A 25031-nucleotide genomic window follows, 5' to 3' on the forward strand; every position below is an offset into this window, starting at 1 on the left:
TACCAAATGAGAATTTTTGAATGCAATGATTCTATACCTGATCTAACATTATGCCATGGGAGGCCAATAAACTGTCTTTCAGTATAAAGGTTCCTGGACAATGAGGAGCCAGACTTAATGGGGAGGACTTAGCATCGCCCGTACAGCCTGGATTTTGAGATGGGCACAATGACCAGGGGGAATTCAGGTAGTTTTCTGGGGCCGAAGTTTTGCTACACGTGGCCAGAGAGGCAGAATATGATAGAAATAGTTATTGAGCAGAATTTTGCTTCTCTTTCCATAACACAGAAATGTTGCTGGGGAGTGGCTAGCCAGCCAGAGGTTAAATACTCCAGCCCTCTTTGTATGTAGATGGAGTGATGTGATTCTCTCACCAACAGAATGTGAATAGAAACAAGGTATGTCACTCTTAGGTAAACCATCTCTATGTTCATTCACAGCCACAACTTCCAGCTAGATACAGAGAACTCCAAATCCCTAGAACATGGCAAGAACATGGGTCCCCAGATCACTGCACAAAACACACACACAGGACTCTCATATGAGCAAAAAAAACCCAAAAAAACAAAAAAAAAACTTCTACTCTATTAATCACTGAAGTTCATGTTACCACAACCAAGACATTGACCTCTGAAGAAGAAAGACTGGGTTTCCAAACCTGTTATTCCGATCCAGGCTGGGAGCTGACAGACTTAGGGACACTTGGTTATAAATGTTTGCCATGGGGAATTCAGACCCTCCTCTTCTTCACCATTTCTGTTAGGGTAAGTCCTGGCCCTTATCCTACCTGTATGCCTCAAGAGTCTCCTAATTAGTCTCCTGGGCTTCAATCTCTGCTCCTCTTACCATCCATCTTCCTCATGCTACCTCAGAGACTGCCGCCCACACAAAGAGGACCATGTCACGCTACATAAAATTACAGTTAACCCTCACTGCCTGTCCCATAGGATAAAATCAAAGTGATGTAACACAACACACAACACATTTCCCAATTAATCTCCTACATTCTTCAACATCATCTCCCCTCATTTCCCTGCAACTGACAATGTTGAGCCCCAACTACCAGCCAAGTCCTTTTTATGACACTGCTTTGCAAATGCTGTTCCCTCTGCCTAGAATGTTCTCCATCGGCCTCCTTTTTAGCCTGGAAAATGCTCACTCATCTCTTAAGAATTAGCTTAGTTGTCATTTCATCTGTGAAGTCTTGCCTGACTCTCCCACATAGAAGATGGAATCCTGACTTCTATGAGCCAGCCTCACTATTGTGCCTACTACTGGGGTGTTTTCTATTATTCAGTTATCCTCATGGTCTGATTTTGTTGCTGTTTATTTTCTTTGTTATTCAGTCAGCCTTTCAGTTTATCTTCTTACTAAAAACTTAGAGAGTCCTGCTTTTTCCAAACAGCCCAGGGGTGCATTAGAATGAGATTGTCTCCCTTCAGTGGGAGACTCTCTCCATGATCAGTGTTGCTGAATGACATTACTCCAGTCTTTTGGGTGAGTTTTCTACAACTGTGAAATATTTGGAAGGCAAGGCCCAGGAACACCAGAAACCCTACAATGTGTACAGAAATCCTGCACCCCCTAAGTTTTACACTACTGATCTGACACATATGTGCATGCACAACTAGCTCAACTAGCTTGTGAGTACCTGTGGTATCTTAACCCCATTGTACAGCAAATGTTTTCTACATGGGAATTTTCTAGGAAAGTACCATATTTGGAACTTCACCAAGATTTGCTCACCATTTTGGAGAGTCATGTCACCAACTACAACGCTGCTCATGGAAGCTCATTCACTGATAGAGTACACCCACATGTTTGCAATTGTAGCTGTCACATGCAATGGATACATTGACTTCATTCTTATTTCAAAAATGCCAAATATACAAAAGTGTCACCAATATTCAGTTGAATGCTTTCTCTTAAATCCAAATGTATACATTTTAAGTAGAAGCATCTGACTACTTTAGTACCTCTTGGTATAGTCATGCTGATCATATGCAAACTGACATACCTACAAGTTTATCATAATAAGCAGCTTTCCTTTGATTTCTAGCTTCTATTACAGATAAAGAACTTACTGATTGTTCAAATATTACCTATGATGATAGGTTATATTATCCACAAATACCATTTCAGGGAAGTAAAAGGAACATTACAAAACCCTGCTTACGAAAAGGGGACACTGGGTCTGATGGAGTAGTGAATCATGACTAAATACATCTAGGAACTCAGAGCAATCACATTTTTTTTTTTTTTTTTTTTTTTTACTCTCAGGATGCTTCTGTTGGGCAACTGCTCCATTGAATTGCCATTCTGCTCTGCCAACAGCATTTATGACATTTTGTTATGATTTACTTGTCTGCATGTGCAGGCTGTGAGGGCATGCCGTCTCATTCATATTTATGTCCCCAGCACCTATTGTAGGGCTGGGCACCAAGATAGGAGCTCAGGAGAAATCCTGAGGACAAAATACCCAATGAGAATCCTAAGGAGGTAGGCAGCCCCTGGCTCTTCTGATAGATCTCTGAATCAATTATTCACTATTTTGCCTATACCAATATTACTAAGCTTTCTTCATTCTACCTAACATGAAAGTGAGTTAGGTACAAACTCAATTTTCTCTCTTCCTTGTAGGCCCAAGCAGTACCACATTCACCTTTGTAGCCCCAAAGAGCCCTGTGCAGAGGAAGCAGTCAATCAATATTATTTAAATCAAATTATTCCCCAGGAATAATTTATACATAATGGTTACATTTTTAGTACTAATATTACTATACTTTGGGTATATCCCCGATTTTTAAAAAGGGCATTTGTGGACTGGGCTAGAGACCTAAACATCAAAAAAGTACTGTTTCTCTCAATGCAATACAAGTTCCAAAAAAACCAAACCTCTAAAATCGACTTATAAGCTGTAAGCCAATTGTAGGTTGAGAGTTGTCTATACAGTATGTGATGGAGCTTATGAGACCTAACATCTGTGGGAAATATTAAAATGTCAATCATGAGGCTATATCTAAATATTTAATTATATGGCATCCTACAGGGAATATCTGGCCATTTTATCTTCCAGATTTAATCCAGATGGTATTTTTCACACAATCAGAAGCAGTGGCTATTTAGAAAGAACTTTACCTCAATCATTATATAAGATTTTCTTGATGAAAATCTCAGTAATTTATAATCTGATTTATGCTTTCACAATTACAGTTGTCACTTAATTTTAAAAAATGCAGTCTAGGCAATATACTAGAAAGCAAACCTGTCATGTGACTATATTCCAATTCTATAATATATATATAATTCTATAATATATAATACAACATTTTACAGAGAAAAATATGGGGACACAGGTAAATTAAAATTATATATTAAAAACTAAAAATATTCTTTTTACATATGAATATATAATTCTAAAAATAACAAATTTAAAAATGTAATACTTTACTTTATTCAAAATAATTCACAAAAGTTTTTAAAAACTGGAAATGAAAACAAAATAAACTATCATTTGAAACTGGCCAGTCACTTCTCAGCCAGCTTTATTCCCTGTGGTCACTCTAAGAGCTGTACTTTCTAATGTTTCAGCATTCTGCTAACAGTCTACCCAACTTTTAAAGATCAGCCTCCAGTAATCTAGCTTCTGATTTTAAAATTATGTTGAAAATTTTGGGGTTTTTACCTACTGAAAGTCTCTTCTTTTGACCTATTCCAAGCATCCCTGTCATCATAACTATGGTCATATCCTTTAATGGGAAGACAGAGCTTCAAATAAATCTAGAAGCTGCAAACATCTTTTCTTATTCTGTTTGGGATCACACTTAATACTTCTTAATATCATAGTGGTTAAGTAGAGCCAGAATACCTGAGTTCAAGTTTGTACCATTTACTTCCTATGTGACTTTACATAAGAAACGTCTCTGTACTTGAATTTTCATTTCTGTATAATAAAGAGGATTAGTGATAGCTTCCTCAGAGGGTGGTTGTGAGAATATTTAATAAAAACACTGAAAACATTTCCTAGCTGAAGTGGTTGCTAAAATAATAATAGTAAAAAATATTATTTGGTTTATATAAATAAAGAAATCATAATATAATTATTAAAATATAATATAAATACTTATAATAATGTTTTAATTTAATTTAAATTTAAAGAGTAATCACTTTAATAAAAGCTGTTATTGTTTTTTAATAATTCCCCAAACTATAGACTGACAAATTTTCATGATCCTCTTCATGATTTGCCTTAATTAACTTATTAAGTATGAAACTGTTAAATACATGTCTAAATGCCAGAGAGCCCTGATTCTGAACTATATATGTGATTTTTCCATTAGTTATATATTCAAGTTTTTTTTCTCTACACTTTAAAAAATCCTTGAGAGGCAGGGACTATGTCTGCTATCTGTTTTACACTGATTATATTCTAATCAATTCTAATCTCCTTATACACACTTAATGAGTAATAAATGGATTAATGAATGAGTTAGTGAGTAGATATATGACATTAAATAACAATAGAGATAGGTAAAATTCAATGTACAAGAACAGGTACTTTTCCCTTAAAGATAATATGATAGGGGAAAAAAAGGATAATATGGTAGGGTTTGGCTTACACAGACCAAGGAGTCTCTGGTCACACATACTAGACCTTTAGCTCGACAGCCTGGGCTTGTAGTAAAGAACTGGTGGGAATTTATATTTAAAAAGCTCAAAGAGGAAACAACCACTGAACAAGAATGGGTTACAGAACTAGAATATGAAGATACTTACAGTATATAACTGAAAAATTTAAGACTGTGCTGCTCTATAAAGTTCATCTTATCACTTTGGGAGTAACAAGGTCATAAGCTCTTATCTTAAAAAATACTCTGAAAAATTACTGAACTTAAAAAATAATCACTTATAATGCATGCTTACTCTTCTCTGAAAGCTTTGTGAAAACAACAGGCATCGTGATTTTATGCAAAATCCACTTGAAGACTATTAGCAAATCTCAAATAATATTATATTCTGAAGTAAAAAGAGTATCTTAACCTTACGTTTTTACCCTAAAATGTATTATGTGATGTCCTATCAACTTTAAGGAATTTAGTCTCTAAGGCATAACACATTTCAAATAATGAATTACTTCTTTATAATTCCTCAAGGAAAAAAATGTATGAGGTTAGAATGAATAAATTTTGTAGCTCTCCAACATTTTACCAGTAATTTGGTCTACTTTCATAGAATGTACACATATCCCAATCTCCCCAGAATACCATTTCAAAATGCCAGATATAAATAAAAAAAATATTTTTTTCCATGCTTAATGATGATTTTCCACAGATATACAGCCAGATATGCAAAAAGGACCTCAGCAGGTTATTATTCTGAGTTACCAAGAAACGTTACCGAAACCATATCCTGCCATTGTGCTTTTTCTAGCTGTCTCACTTTTGTTACCATGCTGGAAATGAGAAGCCTGAGTTCATGCTCACAGTTGCTCCGCGGTGTCAACAAGGAAACTTTAAAAGCCAAACAGCCAGGATTAGATAAGGTAATAATTTTCACTACTCCTATCTGAATATTCAGTAAACATGTATGCCTGGAAAGTTAAACTGTGGGATTTGGAGAAAAGTGAAATTGGAAACAGTTTAAACTGACACATGGATTGATTCTACTTAGAAAAACCTCAGCGAGAAAGAAAAGACAGATGCTAGAATTCTCAAAGTGTAGGCAATGGAGCTATTTTTTTGGAGTCGGTGTGTGTGTTTGTATATGAGGGAGATTTGGAAGCACTACCCTGGAGAAGGAATGGTGAAGGTTAAAAGGAGGAAGAAAGCAAAGAGAACTGCCAACTGATTCACTCCTTTCTCCAAGAGTCTGTACTGTGCCAGAAAAGGAAAAAGAGTGCATTAGACCAAATTCTATTCATGGTAAACAACTGGTCTGAGCCTGACAGCAAGAGAGAGGGGATTATAGTATTTACTTCGTGGAGGCATATTCATTCTTCTAGGTGAAGAGAATACTTTTTATTCAGTGGAGGAGAAAAAAAGTTATTTATATACTGTACCCTCAATATTCTCAGAAAGTCTACACAACCACACAAGCAAGCTCATTATTTATGCCCTACATAAAAAACACCAGCCCTGGGGCACCTGGGTGGCTCAGTGGGTTAAGCAGCTGCCTTCAGCTCAGGTCATGATCTCAGGGTCCTGGGATCGAGCCCTGCGTCAGGCTCTCTGCTCAGCGGGGAGCCTGCTTCCCTTCCTCTCTCTCTGCCTGCCTCTCTGCCTACTTGTGATCTCTCTCTGTCAAATAAATAAATAAAATCTTAAAAAAAAAAACCACCCCTAGCAGCAATTAAAAGTACATATATATATATACATAATGGGCCACATTACTCAACTGTTTTAAGTTTTGGTTCATTTAAGAATCAAGAATTCTTTAGTTTAGATGTCTATCAATCTAATTCATGTCTTATAAGTAAGTTTTGGACAACTTTATATTTATTCACAGACATACACCCTCTAAAGAGTGAAAAAAAGCAAAACTATTTTATACATATGTATGTGTGTGTGTGTCATTTTTTAAATGTTGCTCTCTTTTTTGAAAATCTCTTCTGGAAGTTATGCAGTATTGACAAGCTGTCCTTTGGATTTTTAACCAGCACTTACCTTTCTCTAGTCTTATGAAATGTAGTATCTCAGTTGATGAGAACTGATAAACATACCAAGAGACCACTGTCCCACACAAAGCCACACATTTAGAAACAGTAACAAATTCCTACTTCTCTTTTGAGTTGAGCGTAAAAAATCAAATCCCAACAAAATCCAACAACCAGTGCAAAAACAGAAATGTGCAATGCTACTTAAAATATTGACATTATTGCATAACTTGATTAGAAGGAATGTTGAACCCGCATGAAATAAACCCAGTGTACAACTGAGCACTCTACGTTTTTAGTGTAATCTTGTCTCTATGATTCTATCACTTGTGCAGTCATAAATGATGCATAAATGGCATGTTTGTGCATATTGCACACTGACAATTTTTATGAATGAATACACAAAAATGCTCAGAATTCGAGAAAATGGATGGCAGCACACTATTTTGAAAACGGTCATTAAGCCTTGGAAGCAAATGATGAGGGAAATGGTCGGTGTCTTTTGGTGCCATTCAGGGCAATTGTATTTCCAAGTCCCCTAGCAGAGTGTGTTGGAAACAGCCATGAAGCTCTTTCCTTAGAGACTGGTTCTCCCTCTCAGGAACACTGCTACAGAACGGAGAACGCGCACCGCTTCAAGGATAAAATGCATGCATGTCCCTGTGCTCCGAGCACTGTTCATACATCGGAGACATCACACTCCCTAAATCCGGTCCCACAAGTGTGTGCATGTGAGTGTGGCATTTACCAACAAATGAACAGAAGGCAACAAGAGCTCGCCTGATGGAAATAACATTCCCCATCCCTGCCCAGGCAGGCTGCTCAGCACCTTCTCAGGGGCTAACACTGGAGTGCCTTCCCCACGGGGACGGAGCCGTGCACGAACAACCCTCTCAGGGCTAAGTCAGCTTCAGCTTTGTGTGTAAGTCCACTCGGCGCCATATGGCAGTTTGCAATTCCTTTCGCAACTCAAGTCTGGCTAGGCTGCCGCGATGATTCATTCTTACAAGGAAGACCCCTTCGGGGAGCAGCAAAGCCCCTTCACTTACCTAGCTCCCACAGACCCCGCTCAGCAGGCGGCACGGGCTCGGGCACCACAAAGGGTTGTGGGATTCCCCGCTCCCTCCGGGGCTCCTCTCCCTGCGACGGTCCCCTTCGCCAATGATCTGTCGCTGGAAATCCCCCTCCCCTCCACGGAGAGGAGGGTCTCCCCGGCTGGCTGGAGCTCCTGGCGTTTTTCCCCCTCTCCTCACATCCCTGACTCTGTTCACGGTCTCTAGCAGGAAAGCTCAAAGGAGAGGCGGCGGGAGGAAGCTAAGGTATCCTTAAAAAGAACAATAATCTTCATCGATCTTCGCCCCCTTCCCCACGCGGGCCCCCATCCCCCTGCCGCCGCCGCCGCCGCCGCCCAGACAGGAGAGGGCTGGGATAGAAAAGGAAAAAATCGAGCGGGGCTGAGCTCGCCGCGCGGAAGGAGCCGGGAAGGCGAGCCGCGCGGGCCGGAGAGTTGCCGCTCGCTCGGGCTGCCGGCGGAGAGGCGGCGGCGGTCGGCGGGGGCGGAGGGTGGTGGGTGCTTGGTGGGTGTGTGTCTGTGGCGGAGCCGGGGAGAGGCTGGGCGCGGGAGGCGAGGCAGGGCGCTCGGGGGCGCCGGGCCGGCGCGCACACCCGCCCGCGGCCACCCCGCCTCGCGCTCCGCCTCCTCCCGCGCTCCGCGCACCCGCGGGCTGAAGGGGCCGCCGCCGCCGCCGCCGCCGCCTCCTCCTCCTCCTTCTCCTCCTCCTCCTCCTCCTCCTCCCAGGCGCTCGCGGCTCTCGAGGTGGGCGGCGGGCCCGGGTGGCTGGGCTGAGCGGCCGGCCGGGCACCGTCGGGGACGCCCCGGTTCGGCCTCGCGGGGCGGGAGCTGTGCGCTCGCCCTGGGACAGCGCCCCCGAGCCCAGGGCGCGGCCGGGGCTCGGGCGAGCGGGCGGGCGGGCGCCGCCCACACCTCGGCGGGCGCCTCCCTCTCCTCCGGCGCGCCCGCTGCTCCCTCGGGCCCCGGGCCTGGCTCCACACCCACCTGCTTCCCTCGGTGGCTCCCGCTCGGCGGGGCAGGAGGGTCCGCATTCGGCGGGCGCCACGCACTGGGCGGCGGGGAAAGCCCGGGACGCCCCGCGTTCGAGCGCTGTGGTGGCTTCGCGGGATTCCCTGGGCCCTGGTGCTTCCAGCTGCTGGGCTCTCCCCACGCCCGCCCTGACGCGACCCTGACACGGGGCCCGCTACTTGACCCCGGGAACCTAGGGTGAAGGGAGATCGCTCCTGAGTGATGGGGCCCAGAGTATTTTCCCGGAGGAGTCAGGACTAACCCGGAGCGCCGATGGGATCTGACTTTCCTCCCAGCGCCTCCAGGTTCGTTCAGGGGCCCTAGCCCTCCCCCGTAATCCCTCTTTCCTGGGTTTGAGGGAAAAGCCGGGTGGGCTGGTGGCAGCCTTAACTCTTGCTTCCCACGGGGGCGCTATTCGTACTCTGGCTTGCTTTATTTTGCCCGCTCTCCCTGCGATCTGGACAATTTTGTGCCAAGTTCCTCCTTGGCGAGGCCGCCTGGTGGACACCCAGACCTTTCCCCACCTTCAGGGCGCGGTGAAGACAGGATGAACTTGAATATAAACATCACCTGGCTCCCCAGTTCCCTCAGCCGTCTGCTCCTTAACGGGCACAGTTAGAGGGGCTTTTAGGAAAACAAAGTAGCTTAAAACACCCTATAAAAAAGCACGTAGGCCATGATAGTATATGTAAAGCTGGGGCTCCCTTCTGAGTTTCTTTAGGCCAAGAAAGATGGGTATTGAAGAGAGTCAAAATGCACTCAGTTTTAAATAGATCTCATTTGGTCCTTGTCTGTTTCAGTGGCCCTGAGGCGTACTGGGAAGCACTATCATCTAGGGATCTCTACAACTTGATTTCTCTCCCTTCCATAGGCCTTACCTTGTGCTGGTGTTTGGGGAAGGATTTTTTTTTTTTTTAATAGAATTTGGCCTTTCACGCGCCATCACCCTCCCCCCAGGACCTGTCCTGGTCCGTTGCTCTTCTTGAGGCTTCTCTAGTATGAACACTAGAAAGAGAAAGAGGACTTCCAGATTGCTAGACCCTTATTACCACCCCTGACCTGTTTCCAAGCTTCAGCTCCAGATTTACAGGGACCTGCAGGATGTCCCCTCCTGCGCCTATGGTCTTTCCACCTTCCCATACATTTCACGTGCTTTCTGCAGATTGGTCTTCCCCAACCACAGCCCTGACCATCTCATTTTCCTGATCGCAAAGGTTCCCTAGTTCTCCATTCCCTACCAGTGTCTGCCCACTTGTGCCCTTGCGTGTGGACATCTTTTTTTCTAGGACACCCCTTTCCCCTTCTCACATCCAAAATCATCCCAGCACTTTAGGTCCCACTTCAAATTCTGCCTCCTCCAACTCTTCCCCTTTGATTTATAGCACACGGTTGGGGCTATCTTTTTAAAGACATATCACCTTCCTGAAGAGTATATGTACTCCCCCTGTTCAGGTCTTACTGTTTATTTTTTAATTTTTTTTTTAAGATTTTATGTATTTATTTGCCAGAGAGAGGGAGGGCACAAGCAGGGGGAGCAGCAGGCAGAGTGAGAAGGAGAAGCCCCGACATTGGACTTGATCCCAGGACCCTGAAATCATGAACTGAGCCGAAGACAGATGCTTAACCAACTGAGCCCACCCAGGTATCCCCGGTCTTTCTGTTTAAGTTAGTTTCTCCAGGGTAGTTTCTCCATATCCCTTTGTTTGCATTCCTTACATTTAACCCAAAGCCACATATGTAAGAGATACCTGTTCATCCACTGAACATTTGTTTTGCAACTCCTCTCAGGCACTCTTCGTGAATAAAATTTATAAAATACTTTAAATTCACAAAAATCACTTAAGATTCACTCCAGGTGTGCCTAAATTTAAGTGGTATACTCTTTCATAAATTTTAGAGATAGTGAAAATCCCCTTACTTTCTGGCCTTACATCAACATTATGGTCATTGCAGTAAGAATTTACTCATTTGTTAATTTTTTTTTTACTTTAAATTTTACTTTAAATTTCCATTAGGGTTTAGAAACCCAAATCCATTTTCCTATTAAATGATCATTTGTCGGGGCGCCTGGGTGGCTCAGTGGATTAAGCCGCTGCCTTCGGCTCAGGTCATGATCTCAGGGTCCTGGGATCGAGTCCCGCATCGGGCTCTCTGCTCAGCAGGGAGCTTGCTACTCTCTCTCTCTCTCTCTCTGGCTGCCTCTCTGTCTACTTGTGATTTCTCTCTGTCAAAATAAATAAATCTTTAAAAAAAAAAAAATAAAAAATAAATGATCATTTGTCAAGAGATCAAATTATCTATTGGCTAAAAGACATTGCTACTGTCTCCATTTTGTGGAAGTAGGGCGCTAGGAGTAGCGTATCCATCATGCCTGAATTGTGTCTACAAGCATGCAATGCTATGGAAAAACAGTCTTTGGAAATAAAATCTAATTCTGCTTAATAAATTACTCGTGGCCCAAATAGGCCATGATGGAGAATCACCCGTAGTATACAGATTGTTTGGAATAGCTGAGTTCATATGCACAGCTTGAGTTCTGGATGGCTGCAACAACTCGTGTGTTGATTATCATCATGTGGTTCTACTGCCTTAGAATATACAGTTTTGTATTTTTTTCAGTTGTTCTCCAAAGCAAAAATGAAAATGATCTTGCTGAAAAATCAGACATGTTTTCACATTACTCCTTAAGCCATTTTTTTACATTTATTGATATTTATGGAAACATTCCTTTTGTTTATATTTTAATTTCTCAGGTTTACCTTGAGCTTTGATGGAATTATATTAATAAGAAAGGGGATAAATATTTTGTATGTCAAAATGCTTCCCTTATAATGCTTGGCAAAATAAATAACTTTAATGTAAGTTTAACTTGCAATAGTTTTATGCACATCAGCTGATAAGATTTAGATGAAGTGTTTCCTCCTACATCACAAGCATAATAGATTTTTGGTATTTTGTTGTTGTTGTTGTTGAATAAAGCATTTGAAAATGTTTACTATAACCTGAATAACATCATTACTGACTACACTTTAATGTTTCAAGTTGGACTTTCATTGGTGAATTGACTTGCAGAGAGAGCCCGTATAGATTAGAATAAAGTAGTAAAGGCTCAAGGATGAACGTATTTTAAAATGTTAAAAGCATAAGGCTAAGAATTTATGGTTTGGGGGACTGAACAATTAAAAGTTGGATTTAAGTTTATGTAGAAGGCCAAATGGAAAAAAGTGTACAACGTATTGAGTAAAATCAAAATTAAAAAAAATTCCAAAGGAACAATATTTTAAAATGATGCCAAACCCCATTAAAGGGGAAAATTTACAAACATTTATATGTAAATATGGTGTGTCTGTGTGTATGTGTTTTCTAGGAGGATATACATTAACAAGCTGAAAAAATTATCTTGAGGAGTTTGAGAGGCAGGTTTTATTTTATTTGTTATAACCTAATTATACCCAAAGATAGATGAATAGTAATCTTATTTAAGCATCAGCACCATGAGGATACTACATTTTTAATCAGAAATCAAATAAATTGAAGCTATACTTTTTAAAAATAAGGCCTAATACTACTGTGGTACTTATCATACAAGAAAGCAACCACTGAGGAATAACTGGAATTTATCACATTCTTAGACCTGATATGCTTTTTTCTGCCCTTCTAAAGGAGAGTGTAGGAAAGCTGGGAAGGTTTAGAGCAACTCAGAATCTTAGCAGCCACTGAAATCCTACACTTGCACATTGCAGTGAAGGCTTGAAAAATAAATGAGCTGTCTGTGTGTTCTTCATTGAGGAGATAAGTACTATCTCATTGATTCTTTTGAATTTAGTTGAGACAGATTTGGCTGTCCTTTGAAGATTCAAAGTGAGAGATAAGCTCTAGACTGACTGAATTTGTATTTTTTAACAGTTCTTGTACTGAGCCTGAACTTTTTGAAAGATGCCAGATGCTTAAACACAACATTTCTCTGCCATACAGTAACATGAATGTAAGCACTGTGTTTGCATCCATCCTTAGTGATACTTCCAAACATTACGAGTCTAGAACTTAGTTTCTTTGTGGGAATCTAAGAGCCTTAGGAGGAGGGGTTTCTGAGACCAGTGAACTGCAAATTTCAAAAATATGCTACATAAGATCTGAAATGTAACTTATTCTGGGACATGATGAAACAAGAATTGGACTCCTAGTTAGATCTTTGTCCTATGTCTGTTATGTATTTGTGCTATGTAATAATAACAAGTAAGTTTTACCAAGACTTTTACTACACGGCAGGCACTGGGCTAAATTCTTTACAGGTGTATGCTCATTTACACTTTATAATAGTTCTTTGAGGTAGGTCCCATCCTTATTATTCTATTTAATAAAGGAAGTAAGTGAACTAGAGAGAATTTAAATTATTTGCCTAAGCTCACACTGTCAGAACTGGAATTTGACTGAGGCAGTGTAACCTTAAAATTTTAGACTATTTTCCCTTTACCTCACCCCAAATTGATACTACCTTTCTGCCTGTTTCATTAGGTTGTCTCGTGTTCATGTGGGAAAATATTGTATAAAATATTATTTTGAATTTACAGTATGGAAACCTGGTTAAGAGAAATGTGGGAGCTGCCAACCGCGATCTACCTAAAGAAAAGAAAAGGAAAGAAAAGAAAAAATGCATTCCTGGTCCTAAAGGGGGATGGAGGTAGGATATACACCTTCTGTTTTCCCAGTAGATAGATTGATGCTGCTCCATCCACACCACTCACTAGCTGTCTGAATGATGTTTGTCTGAGATTCGACCTGACAAGGCTGGGTATGTCTGGAATGAAGCATGTGGCCATGGACTAGGATAAAGGCTTTCGGGCTTACACAGGGAAGGTACCTGTGTAAATTGCAATCCACCCAAAAGGAGTAAACAGCTCCACATTGTAAACATAACACCAGCGTGGCAGATCAGAAAACTTCTGGGGCTCTTAGTATAATCTAGGTTTGGGATAAGTAAGAAATGGAATAATCTCCAGTAGTAGAGGAAGAATAACCAGTCACACTGGAAAAGAGCCCTCTTTGCATTTATGAGGGCATTATTCTCAGCCCCAGACTTCACATCATTATAAGCAAAAAGTGGATATAATGATGTAAGATGTCTCTCATGGTGAGGCAAGAATCTTGACTGTCAGAAGCCAAGATCACAACCACAACAAGCAAAATTAAATGCGTTACCCACAGTCTTTTCTAAGAAAATTTCTGTGTAGATCTAGGACTCGACAGAGCAATTGGATTTAAATTGTGGTAGATATTCTAACAGTGCCTTTGTTCCCTTCTGAGAAGAAAGTCTGAGCTGACAGTACATTCAAAGGAGACAAACTTTCAATAGGGCCATGATTTCTCAGAATGACAAAAAAGTGTGCTGCTGTATTTCTTGGTCTTCCCAGTAATTGGCACTCTTGAACCTTTAAAACCTTCTTTGCAGTATCAAGCAGAAATATTAATCATTCCTAGGATCTGTAGCCTTAAAAGTATCATTTCTCACTACTAATTAAGGCCAGGCTTTAATGTTTTGTTCTAAATAAAATATATCATGGTAATAAATGTAAAATCAGAGCTTTTTAAAAGAACCCTAACATTGTATATTCACTAGAATTATATCAAGAATTTAACATAGTAATTACTGAAAAACATTTAAGTATTAAAAATAAATAGATATAACTAGTGAAAATTAATAGACACTTATGAGAAGGAATACAGACTCAAATATAAGCATATTTTCATTAAAATATAGTATAGAAATGGAAGAAAGATCTTTTTTCAATAACTCTAACTTTTAGATTGCTTAAATACCAGCAAATTATCAGTTTATGGAATTGAATATACATGCTAATTATGACACATATTCATTATCCTAGTTCATATAATATATATTATTATGCCAAATATATAATTTGAAGTTAAATATTGCCAGTGTGTATTTTACATGTTTGGTTCTATTTATTAACCTAGTCCTTTTCAATGAAAAAAAACGAAGACTTGTTTCAACAAACACGGTATGTTTTGGAACATGAGAACAAGTGATTTTGACTGGAATCTAAAATTCAGAAACAAGAATTTTGAAGTGACAACTTCTTACCCCCCCAGCCACCACTTCTACTCTGTGCATAACTAAACCAGACCCAAGCAGGTTTGAGCATTTGTCATATTTCATATTTGATTTAGCTAATCACATTGCTCACAGTGATAGTCACGCATGGGAGAAAAGATGGAAATTCAAACATGGAAATTCAGCTTGTTAAATCAGTCTAACTGGCACAAAAGCAATTTAATTGGACTTTCTGCTCCTGCTATCAAATAAGCCCCCCACTGCCCTAGCTGTTGCTGAGTTCACCTGGCACTGCGTTGACGGGCATGTTGGCATCATTAAGGAAGAAAATCTTCATGAACTTTGAGTTAGTCGTGACTCCTTCCATCAAATCCCTTTCCCCCACACAAGAAAGTGAGGACAAAGAAAATTAACCTCTCCCAAGAACAGCAACAAAAACAAAAACTGTATGTCTTCTGTGGTTAATGCTGATTGGAGTAGGGGGATGAAATCTCACCTGCGTTAGAGAACCTCTCTTGATTCCTCTTTCAGTACTTGTATTTCCCTCCAAAATTAGTCCCTGATATTAGCAGTGGGTGTGCCTGACTGATACCAGGTGGGGTTAGCTAGTTAGAGGACACACAAAGAGGAGTGTGGCCTTCTCTTAGACTGTTTTGGAAATTACCAAATGCAATCATTATGACAACTGCCTTTGATAACAAGAGACACACAAAAAATCTAGCCTAAGGCCCATCATATTCTCTTTACAGATTTCATTACTTTAAACATTTCCAATTCCAATATTCCCAGGAGAAAGCTTGAAAGTTCATCATTTTGCACAAAATTTATTTGAAATTTTGAAGGGCACCTTATAGGATATCATGAAATAATTTAAAAGAGCATGTTTCTATCTACTACGTAAAATTAAATTTACCTATTGTGAATGACAAGCTCACGAGAGCTTGTTCCCAGACAAAAGACTTTCAATATGGTGTAAGGTTATAGGCTTATGTAATTCTCTATGTCGCCTATGGCAGTTGCCAATAATTGTAGAACTGGAGATTAACACACACACACACACACACACACTTAAAAAAGCCAAGTGGATAAATTGAATTAGCTGAACTGTGAATGCTGAGGAAGGAAGACATACTTTGCTATCTCTTTACAAACTCTTCAGTTTACTCCCTGAAGCATGAGATTTGAGTGCCCGTAGACAATATTATTGTTTGGCTTGCAGAACTGTGAAGTACTGCTGGCATCCCTATTTGATAAATGTGCCTGTTGACATTTAAATGACTCTGTTAAGATTTGACCTAGAAAATTACAGTCCACTCTGTACACTTTATTACCAGAAGAAGGTGGCCAGATGAGGGAATTTGGAAAAGAGTAACACAAATGATGAAAGAGGAAAATAGGAAGAGGAACATTTAAATGGTACTACTAGAGTGAACGATGAGGAAACAGAGATAGAGAAATCCTGTGTCTTAAGAATGATTGTATAAGTACGAATGGAGGGAATGTTGAGATAATGATCAGTGACTTAAGATAAATATAATTAAAGAGTGAGGTTAAAGATAACTACACTGTCTATTTTTAAAATAAAATAAAAAAAAGAAGTGGTCACCAATATAAAAAAAATAAAATCTCATTTTACAACATAGGGAAAGTTCTTCTCAAAGTATTTAGTAAGCCCCTCTTTAAAACAAAAATGTGAAACAAAACAAAAAAGATACTTAGACTTAAAGGATGTAACATGTTCATGATAAAGAGTTACTTTTCTCACACTCTTAAGAAAATAAAAGTACATTAGAGCTTTTTTTCCTAATAAAAGTCACTAAGGCAATGGGCACCTAAGAACCGTGACACTTTCTTTGATCATTTATTTATTTTTTATTTCTGTAAAGAAGAGTGAGCAGGGGCAGAGGGAAAGGAAGAGAGAGAATCTTAAGTAGGCTCCACGCCCAGCATCTAGCCAGCCTCAGCCGGGCTCCATCTCACTATCCTGAGATCATGACCTGAACTGAAATCAAGAGTTGGACACTTAATCAGCTGAGCCACCCAGGTGCCCCTCTTAGATCATTTAAATAATAAGGCACGTTATATGTTTTGGAGACCAATTTTATGTTGAAAATATGTGTTGTATCAAGTAATAAACATTGACTTTATTATTTGGACTGCCTGTTCCATTGCTATATTCCAAAATTATTTATGATTTAGAGAATTAAAATTCTGGTAAGTCTCCTGTGTAAATGAAATCTTACTTGACTGTCTCAGAGTAAATGATTTCTGTACAAAGTCATTCATTTTTTCCTTAAGAAATGTGTGGATTTCACAAAGTTTTCAGCGTTCCAATTGGATATCCCTTCTTTATTTCCTTCACACTGTTGCACTTTCTGAATAATTTTATATTCATCACAGCTAGAGGAACAGTTTTAGTAGCTAAAAATGTGTAATAATTTCCACCACAAGTGGGGTTACCTCTTAGAAAGTTGCATTGAAATGAGGAAAGCCAGAATCAAAGTTGACCACATCCTCCTTCTCTATGCTTCCACCTTTTCCTCCTGCCATGACCAGTGGTATCCCTAAGACTTTCATCCATATGCAGATGACTCCTAAAGCCACATTTTCTAATCTGTTATCATGCAATTAGTGTTGCATTTCCAACTGTGCATTGGATTTTCTCACTTAGATATTCTGCCATTATTTCAAATTAATTCATCTGAAATAGTTCTTCCCCTGATCACTGTGCCTGACCACTGTTCTTTCCATGGTCTGCATGAGAGCTTTGGCAGCCATCTTGAACTCACGGCTTGCTCGCTCCCACATTCAGCTACTTAACCAAGTACTATGAATTTTCTTTCATAATGGCTTCTCACCCAACCTTGAATGAACACACACACACACACACACAGCCTCACGCTCTGCCCCATTTCCACAGTTTCCTCTAGTATGAATATTTTCCCACTCTCACCTTCCCCAAACACTACTATCAACCTGGGTTCAAAAATCTCTCCCTGCTGCTTGTGAAATAAATGTCCAGTCCCTTAGGCTGAGGTTCAAACCTTTCCATGATTTGACTCTACTTCATGTGGCCCCCTCATTCCCCACACTCATTCCTTTAGTGACTTTCTCTGAGAAATTCGGCCTTGCCCAGTTCACTCTTCAACCACACCTTGTTCTTATCTTGAAATACCCTCTCTGTCCTTCTCCATCTTACTTAAATCCCGCTTACTCCCTGAAGTAACTTTCTTGACTACTGTAAGCAGGAGAGCTTTTGTTCTCTCCTAAACTATACCACATTATCTGCTACTCTTTTTTCCTAGAAAATGGTAGCATTTAGAACAGGCATACTTCACTCTATCATATATTACACTGGATTTCTAATGTAATATGTGTATTAAATGCTATTTCACAATTACTTTTCTTTTTCTTTTTTTTTTTTTTTAAGATTTTATTTATTTATTTGACAGAGAGAGATCACAGTACACAGAGAGGCAGGCAGAGAGAGAGAGAGGGAAGCAGGCTCCCCGCCGAGCAGAAAGCCGGATGTGGGACTCGATCCCAGGACCCTGAGATCATGACCTGAGCCGAAGGCAGCAGCTTAACCCACTGAGCCACCCAGGCACCCCTCACAATTACTTTTCAAAGAGAGTTTCAGAGGACATCTGTTTCTCTAATTAGATGATAAGCAACTTGAGAGAAAGTTGGTAAAGAAAAAATTGAGAATCACTAGCTTTGAAATTACAATAATCTATAAAGTTCAAAACAATCCCAGGACATCGTCATGAGAATGGGGAAGTTACCTAGCTTCCCTAAGCTTCAGGTTTCTTGTTTGCAAAAAGGAAGAGAATATAACTATCTTGAAAGTATATTAAAGGTTAATTAAGATAATATTACGTAAAGATGGCAACCACAGAAGTAATATAAGTTACTCTCAGTAAATGTAAGTTTTTCTTTTCCCTTTGTGTTCTGTAAGTAGCTTACTCACAGTGGAGACTTGGTCAAAATTTTTGTAACAATTTAAAATTTTTAACATTTCTTAGGAAAAAAGTTGCTAGACCAAAAGTGCATGCAAGATGATAGAGAGTAATAATGTTGACAATGTCGGCTGGTGCAACCCTGAGGAGGGTGTGGATTGCCAGGCTATGGGCTGTTTTTCTCACTTAATCTGAAATATGAGATGCTGAAACACTTGACCTGAGAGTCCTATGAACTATTGCTCTCTTTTTAACCTGCCTCCCTAGTAATATGTGGGTAAGAACCACAGGGAAGAAGAGGTGCTAGGTATTTGTAAAAGCATGCACTTGGTTTCAGAAGGCTGGGTTGAATTTCTGGCCTTGACAGTCAATAGTTATGTGACCTTAGGCAAATCTCTTTACCTTTCTGAGCTTCTGTTTCCTTACCTGTAAAATAAGATTAATAATTTTCATCTCTTGGAATTTTTTTGAAGATCAAATGTGATTAAATATATAAAATAGAATTCATAAGATACAGGGCGCCTGGGTGGCTCAGTGGGTTAAGCCTGTGCCTTTGGCTCAGGTCATGATCTCAGGATCCTGGGATGGAGCCCCACATCGGGCTCTCTGCTCAGCAGGGAGCCTGCTCCCCCCCCATCTCTCTGCCTGCCTCTCTGCCTACTTGTGATCTCTCTCTCTCTCTGTCAAAGAAATAAATAAAATATTTTTAAAAAAAGATATGAAGTGCCACATGAATATAAAATGTTAAAAGTGACATATGTGTCCTGTTTCTTAGATGATAGTATTCTTTAGATTTGGTGAGATGCACTGTATGGTTTACAAGTCTACACACACACACAAAATAAGATGCAGGTCTATGTTTATGGTGGGGTGAATTCCCATTTCCAAGGAGGGCTATAGGTACAAAGAAAATCACAGTACCAAATGCAGTGAACCCTGGAGGATGGATGCATTTAACTGATAGTTGTCCCTTTTTCTTTCTTTGGTCTCAGTGCTGCCAGATTTCAAAAGCAGGTGGAAATGCCATAAAACAAAATAATGTAATTTGACTGCTTACTAAATGTATAAGACAACATTGACCACTGGAAAAAAAGTAATAGCATTACATCAAATGAAACTAAATCCAGACAGCAGAAAATTCAATAGACTGTTGCAGAACAAAAGCATGCATTGTGCTTGGAGCCCAAAGGACCAACAGGGTCATGGTATTGTGGAAGCCCCCAGGTGGAGACAATGCTGTATTTCTGTATTCAGAAATGGGAATATACCCTGTGAGATGCAAAGGTAATTAGGTCCTAAACCTTATTTGGCTTTATGGAGCAAAGATAATTCAATTCAAATTCAGAAATCAACAATCTGAAAATACCCACAAATTGTAAACAGAATTAAGGAATAGGTCATAATCAGTAATATTATGTTTCTTGGTATCATTTAGCAGCATTCATCATTGACTTTCTGGTTGCAGAAAAAAAAGATCATGTTTCTTTGGTAACAATAAGTAATACAAAAGCAGTATTACATAAATAAATCAGCTTATAAATTTCTGGATTGGAATGTTGATTAAGTATACAAGATACTTAGAAGACAACTCAGCTAAGTTAATATCACTAGCCTTTTACTGAAAATGAGCTCAGAACATAAGGACATGAAAAAAGTTTACTCAAAAGTCTAGCTTTGAGTATATAGTTTAATTATTTCTGGCTTGTATTAAGCCTTCAGGCTTGACAGTCTTCCCATTTAAGGTAAAAAAGAAGAAGAAAAATCAAAATACATATTACTTTTAATTAAATTTCTGGTATCAAAAGATATTCCACAGTTTCCATTGATAAAATCAGCCCCAACAGGGCTTTTGCCTTTTCAGTCAATCATTAGTTTCATGGTGTTTCACGATATATATATATTTTTAATATTAGGATCTATAGTGCTTGATTAGGCAGTAGGATTTCACTGTTTCTAAGTTACAACAGCATAAAAAGAAACAAGTACCCATACAGGATTCAAACTCTTTGTTGGAATATGTATGGAAGATCTTTTCTTAATGATATGATATGCTTGGTTACTTAGTTGCAGAACTCTAAAGTTTGTGAGAATGAGTTGTTTTTATTTTTATTTTTTTTAAAGATTTTATTTATTTATTTGAAAGACAGAGATCACAAGTAGGCAGCAGAGAGGCAGGCAGAGAGAAAGGAAGGGAAGCAGGCTCCCTCACCCTGGGATCATTACCTGAGCCGAAGGCAGAGGCTTTAACCCACTGAGCCACCCAGGTGCCTCAAATGAGTTGTTTTTAAATACCATAACCAATCTTTGGATCTCTTAACAGATCAGATGCCTATAACTTACGTTTGAAGCTTTATCTGTAATTTAAAACATCAACAAGGCACCTGGGTGGCTCAGTCCTTAAGCATCCCAAGGTCCTAGGATCCAGGGTCTCCCTACTCAGCAGGAAGCCTGCTTCTCCCTCTCTCTCTCCCCCTGCTTGTCTTCCCTCTCTCACTGTCTTTCTGTCAAATAAATAAAATCTTAAAAAACAATAAAGCGAAACATCAGGAAAAAGGCCATCTTGAAATTCTTAGGTCTTCAATAGGTAGATCTTATTTTAAGAGCCCATGCTAAATTTCTATGAACTTTTGAGAGAAATGGAACAAGAATCAGGTTGTCATTAGACTTCATACTGGCAAAAAGTCTTCAGATTTCTGATTAAAAAATCTATCTTAAACCTAGAATTCTCTACTCGGCTAAATTACCAATAAAATCTGAGGGAAAGTTAAAAAGATTTTTAGATTTTTAAGAAGTCAAAATATTTTCTTTTCCTTTATTATTTTAAAATATTCTAAGTAGCTTACTTTATTTTTCCATATAATTGTAATTGTTTATTACGGTAAAATAAACATAATATACAATTTATGATTTTAACCATTTTTTAAAAGATTTTATTTATTTATTTGACAGAGAGAGAATACAAGCAGGCAGAACAGCAGGCAGAGGGAGAGAGAGAAACAGGGTCCCCATGGAGGAGGGAGCCCAATGTGGGGCCATGGACCATGACCTGAGCTGAAGACAACTGCTTAGCTGACTGAGCCACCTAAGTGCCCCTGATTTTAACGGTTTTTAAGTGTATAGTTAAGTGGCATTAAGTACATTCAATTGTTCGCAACCATCACTATTATTCATCTCCAGAACTTTCTCATCATCCCCAACTGAAACTCTATAACATTAAGCAGCAAATACACATTGCTCCCTTCCCTCAGACCCTGATAACTACTATTCAACTTTCTACCTTTATGAATTAGACTATTCCAGGTACCTTATAGAGGAATCATACAATATTTGACCTTTGTATTTGGTTTATGTTACTTGTTTTCAAGGCCCATCCCTGTTGTAGCATGTATCAAAATGCCATCTCTTAAAAAAAAAATGTCATCTCTTCAATGGCTGAATAATGTTCCATTGTATGTATGTATCACATTTTGTTTATCCATTCATCTGTCAATGGAAGTTTGGTTTATTTCTACCTTTTGGCTATTGTGAATAATACTGCTGTGAATATTGGTGTACAAATATCTGTTTGAGTCCCTGATTTAAATTCTTTTGAATAATACCCAGAAGTAGAATTTCTGATATATGTTTAATTTTATTAAGGAGCTGTAATACTGTTTTGCACAGCAGCTGCACTGTTTTACATTCACACCAGCAACGCACAAGCATTCCAGTTTCTCTACATCTTGACCAACACGTGTTACTTTTGTATTTGTTTGTTTATAATAACCATCTTAGGGTATGAAGTGGTATCACATTGTGGTTTTGATTTTCATTAATACTTAGTGATGTTAAGCATCTTTTCCTGTGTTTATTGAGCATTTATGTCTTTTCTTTAAAGAACTGCCTATTCAAACTCTTTGCCTATTTTTTCTCCAGTTTGGAATATAAGGTTTTATTGTAACTCTTTGGTTTTGTCTGTTTTTTTTTTTTCCTTTGCCTATTTTTTTTTAATTGGGTTGTTTTTGTTGTTGAGTTGTAGGAGTTCCTTATATATTATGAATATTAATACCTTATCAGATGGTTTGTAAATATTTTCTCCAATTGTGTGGGTTGCCTTTTTAATCTGTTGATCGGGCTCTTTGATATTTTAAAGCTTTTGATTTTGATGATGTCTATTAATTTTTTTGCCTATATTTTTGATGTCTTTCCAAGTTCAATGTGATAAAGATTTCCTTGTATGTTTACTTCTAAGAATTTAATAGTTTTAGCTCTTATGTTTAGGCCTTTGATTCATTTTGATCCAGTAATTTTTGCATGTAATATAAAGTAAGGGTCCAAGTTCATTTTTAGCATGGAATATCCAGTTTTCCTAGCACTATTGGTTAAAAAGACTATCCTTTTTCCATTGCATGATCTTGACACCCATGTTAAAAATAATTTGACCATGTGTGTGAGGGTTTGTTTGGGGCTCTCTCTTCTATCCCATTGGTCTGTGTCTGTTTTTATAATGCTCACCAATTTTTAAAGTGATTTATAGAAGTGTTCCAACTAAACCAAGAAAAAAGACAAGGTAGGCTTTAGGAGATAGACATGCCAGACCAGAAGATCAATGGTATGGAATCCCTAAATCACAATTTTACTGAGACATAAAGAGTAACTAGTCCACATATGAGCAAGGGACCAAGGTTTCCCAATCCAGAGAAGGAGATTTAATTGATTAAAGAGAATGAGAGTTTTGATAAGCTTGGCAATATGGTAAAGACATGTGGTAGAACAGAAAAAAGCGAGAATCCATTTGAACCTGACTATAGGAATGTTTCCTTTGAATGGCACAGTGCTCATGACATTGAATCTGTATAAAAAATATAATCCAGTCATACATGTTGGCTCTACAGGAGACAAAATTTACATATTCATAATACTGTAAATTTTAAATTGTTCATTGAACTTTCAGTTACAAAAATTAACTCATGGACAAATCAGAGATTTAATGGTTCTACAAGAAAGGATGTAAAGGTTATCCACCTTTATAACATAAAAGGTATGAAATAAGGAGATGGGTTGGAGTTGAAGAGATGGATAGAAAACTGGTGTATTGGTATCTTGATCATTTATAGTGGAGGTCAAGAGATTGATGGCTGTGGTTGTTGGGTTAGGAAGTAGAGATTTAATGAGTTGTTTACAATTGCAGAGGCATCCAGTAGAAGTGTTAATAGTGACAAATGATGGGGAGGTAAGGAAAAGGGGAGGGTGAAGTAGGGAGATATAGGTGAGATAAACCCTCATCTATCAGTAGGATGTCAGTAGACACTGTCTAAAACTATCATGAAAACAAACTCTAATGAGCAATGAGCAATAGTGAGCAAGTTAAGAGATTGTTGAGGCATCACAAAGGAGCTAGAAGCAAACATTTTTAAGGGTTGTATCTAAAGAGCAAACTGGTGGGTTGGAAAGATACAACAGCAGACTCCTCAGTCTATTTGACTTTGCAACCACAGGCATATTTTGTTTTGACATTGTAAAGTGAAATACAAAGTGCAATGACAAAAAGAAATTGTGAAATCAGATTAGAATTCATAAATCAGAATAATTTGGGATACTGATTTGATTACAAAATATTACTCAATTTACTAGAGATTCAGTGATGGACATTTTTTAAATAGTGAGGGTGCCATCTGCATTTCATCATTAGTCCTGGATCATAAACTGCTTGATAAAGAAGGTCTTCAAGCTAGAAAATGAAAGAAGTAGAGTTATTAAATATTCATCTTAAAGTGTGTCTGAAATGAAAATGTGAATCATTTGCTTAAATGTTTTTCTTGAAAAATTCAATTCATAAATAACTGATTTATAAAGTGAAGGCAATTAAAAATGCTGATATTATGTCTGTGTCTATAAACAGCAAAACTTCACTAATCCAGATCTCATATATCTGACCCCTTAATCTATCCTTGGAAAACACACAAGAATCAGGATGTAAATTACAAACTTCTTAAAAGATAAAAACTCCTTAGTATCCCAAATCTATGAAGAACTTATAATACTCAACACCCCAAAAATGAATAATCCAATTAAAAATGGGAAGAAGACCGCAGGAATAGACAATTTTCCAATGGAGACATGCAGATGGCCAACAGACACATGAAAAGTTCCTCAACATGACTCATCATCAGGGAAATACAAAACAAAACCATAATGAGATATCACCTCATACTTATCAGAATATCTAAAGTCAACAACACAAGAAACAACAGGTGTTGGTAAGGATGTGGAGAAAGGGGAACCCTC

The 25031-nt window shown here is 38.8% G+C and overlaps 1 protein-coding gene and 1 long non-coding RNA gene across 2 annotated transcripts in view; one reads left to right on the plus strand and one right to left on the minus strand.

The window, feature by feature from the left end:
- The window catches only part of KCNB2 (potassium voltage-gated channel subfamily B member 2), a 411054-nt gene extending 402730 nt beyond the window's left edge, over positions 1-8324 (minus strand). The window contains exon 1 of the mRNA XM_004762363.3: positions 7702-8324. The gene's annotated coding sequence lies outside the window, so the exon portion shown is untranslated. The remainder of the gene's footprint in view (positions 1-7701) is intronic.
- A 127-nt stretch (positions 8325-8451) lies between these two features.
- LOC106006800 overlaps positions 8452-25031 on the plus strand; it is an 82640-nt gene continuing 66060 nt past the window's right edge. Inside the window, exons 1-2 of the long non-coding RNA XR_001181069.2 lie at positions 8452-9037; positions 13304-13413. This is a non-coding gene — a long non-coding RNA (uncharacterized LOC106006800). The remainder of the gene's footprint in view (positions 9038-13303; positions 13414-25031) is intronic.

The sequence above is a fragment of the Mustela putorius genome, unplaced genomic scaffold (assembly GCF_011764305.1).
Source record: "Mustela putorius furo isolate JIRA1106 unplaced genomic scaffold, ASM1176430v1.1 tig00003846_pilon_pilon_pilon, whole genome shotgun sequence".
In the NCBI taxonomy this organism is placed as follows: Eukaryota; Metazoa; Chordata; class Mammalia; order Carnivora; family Mustelidae; genus Mustela; species Mustela putorius.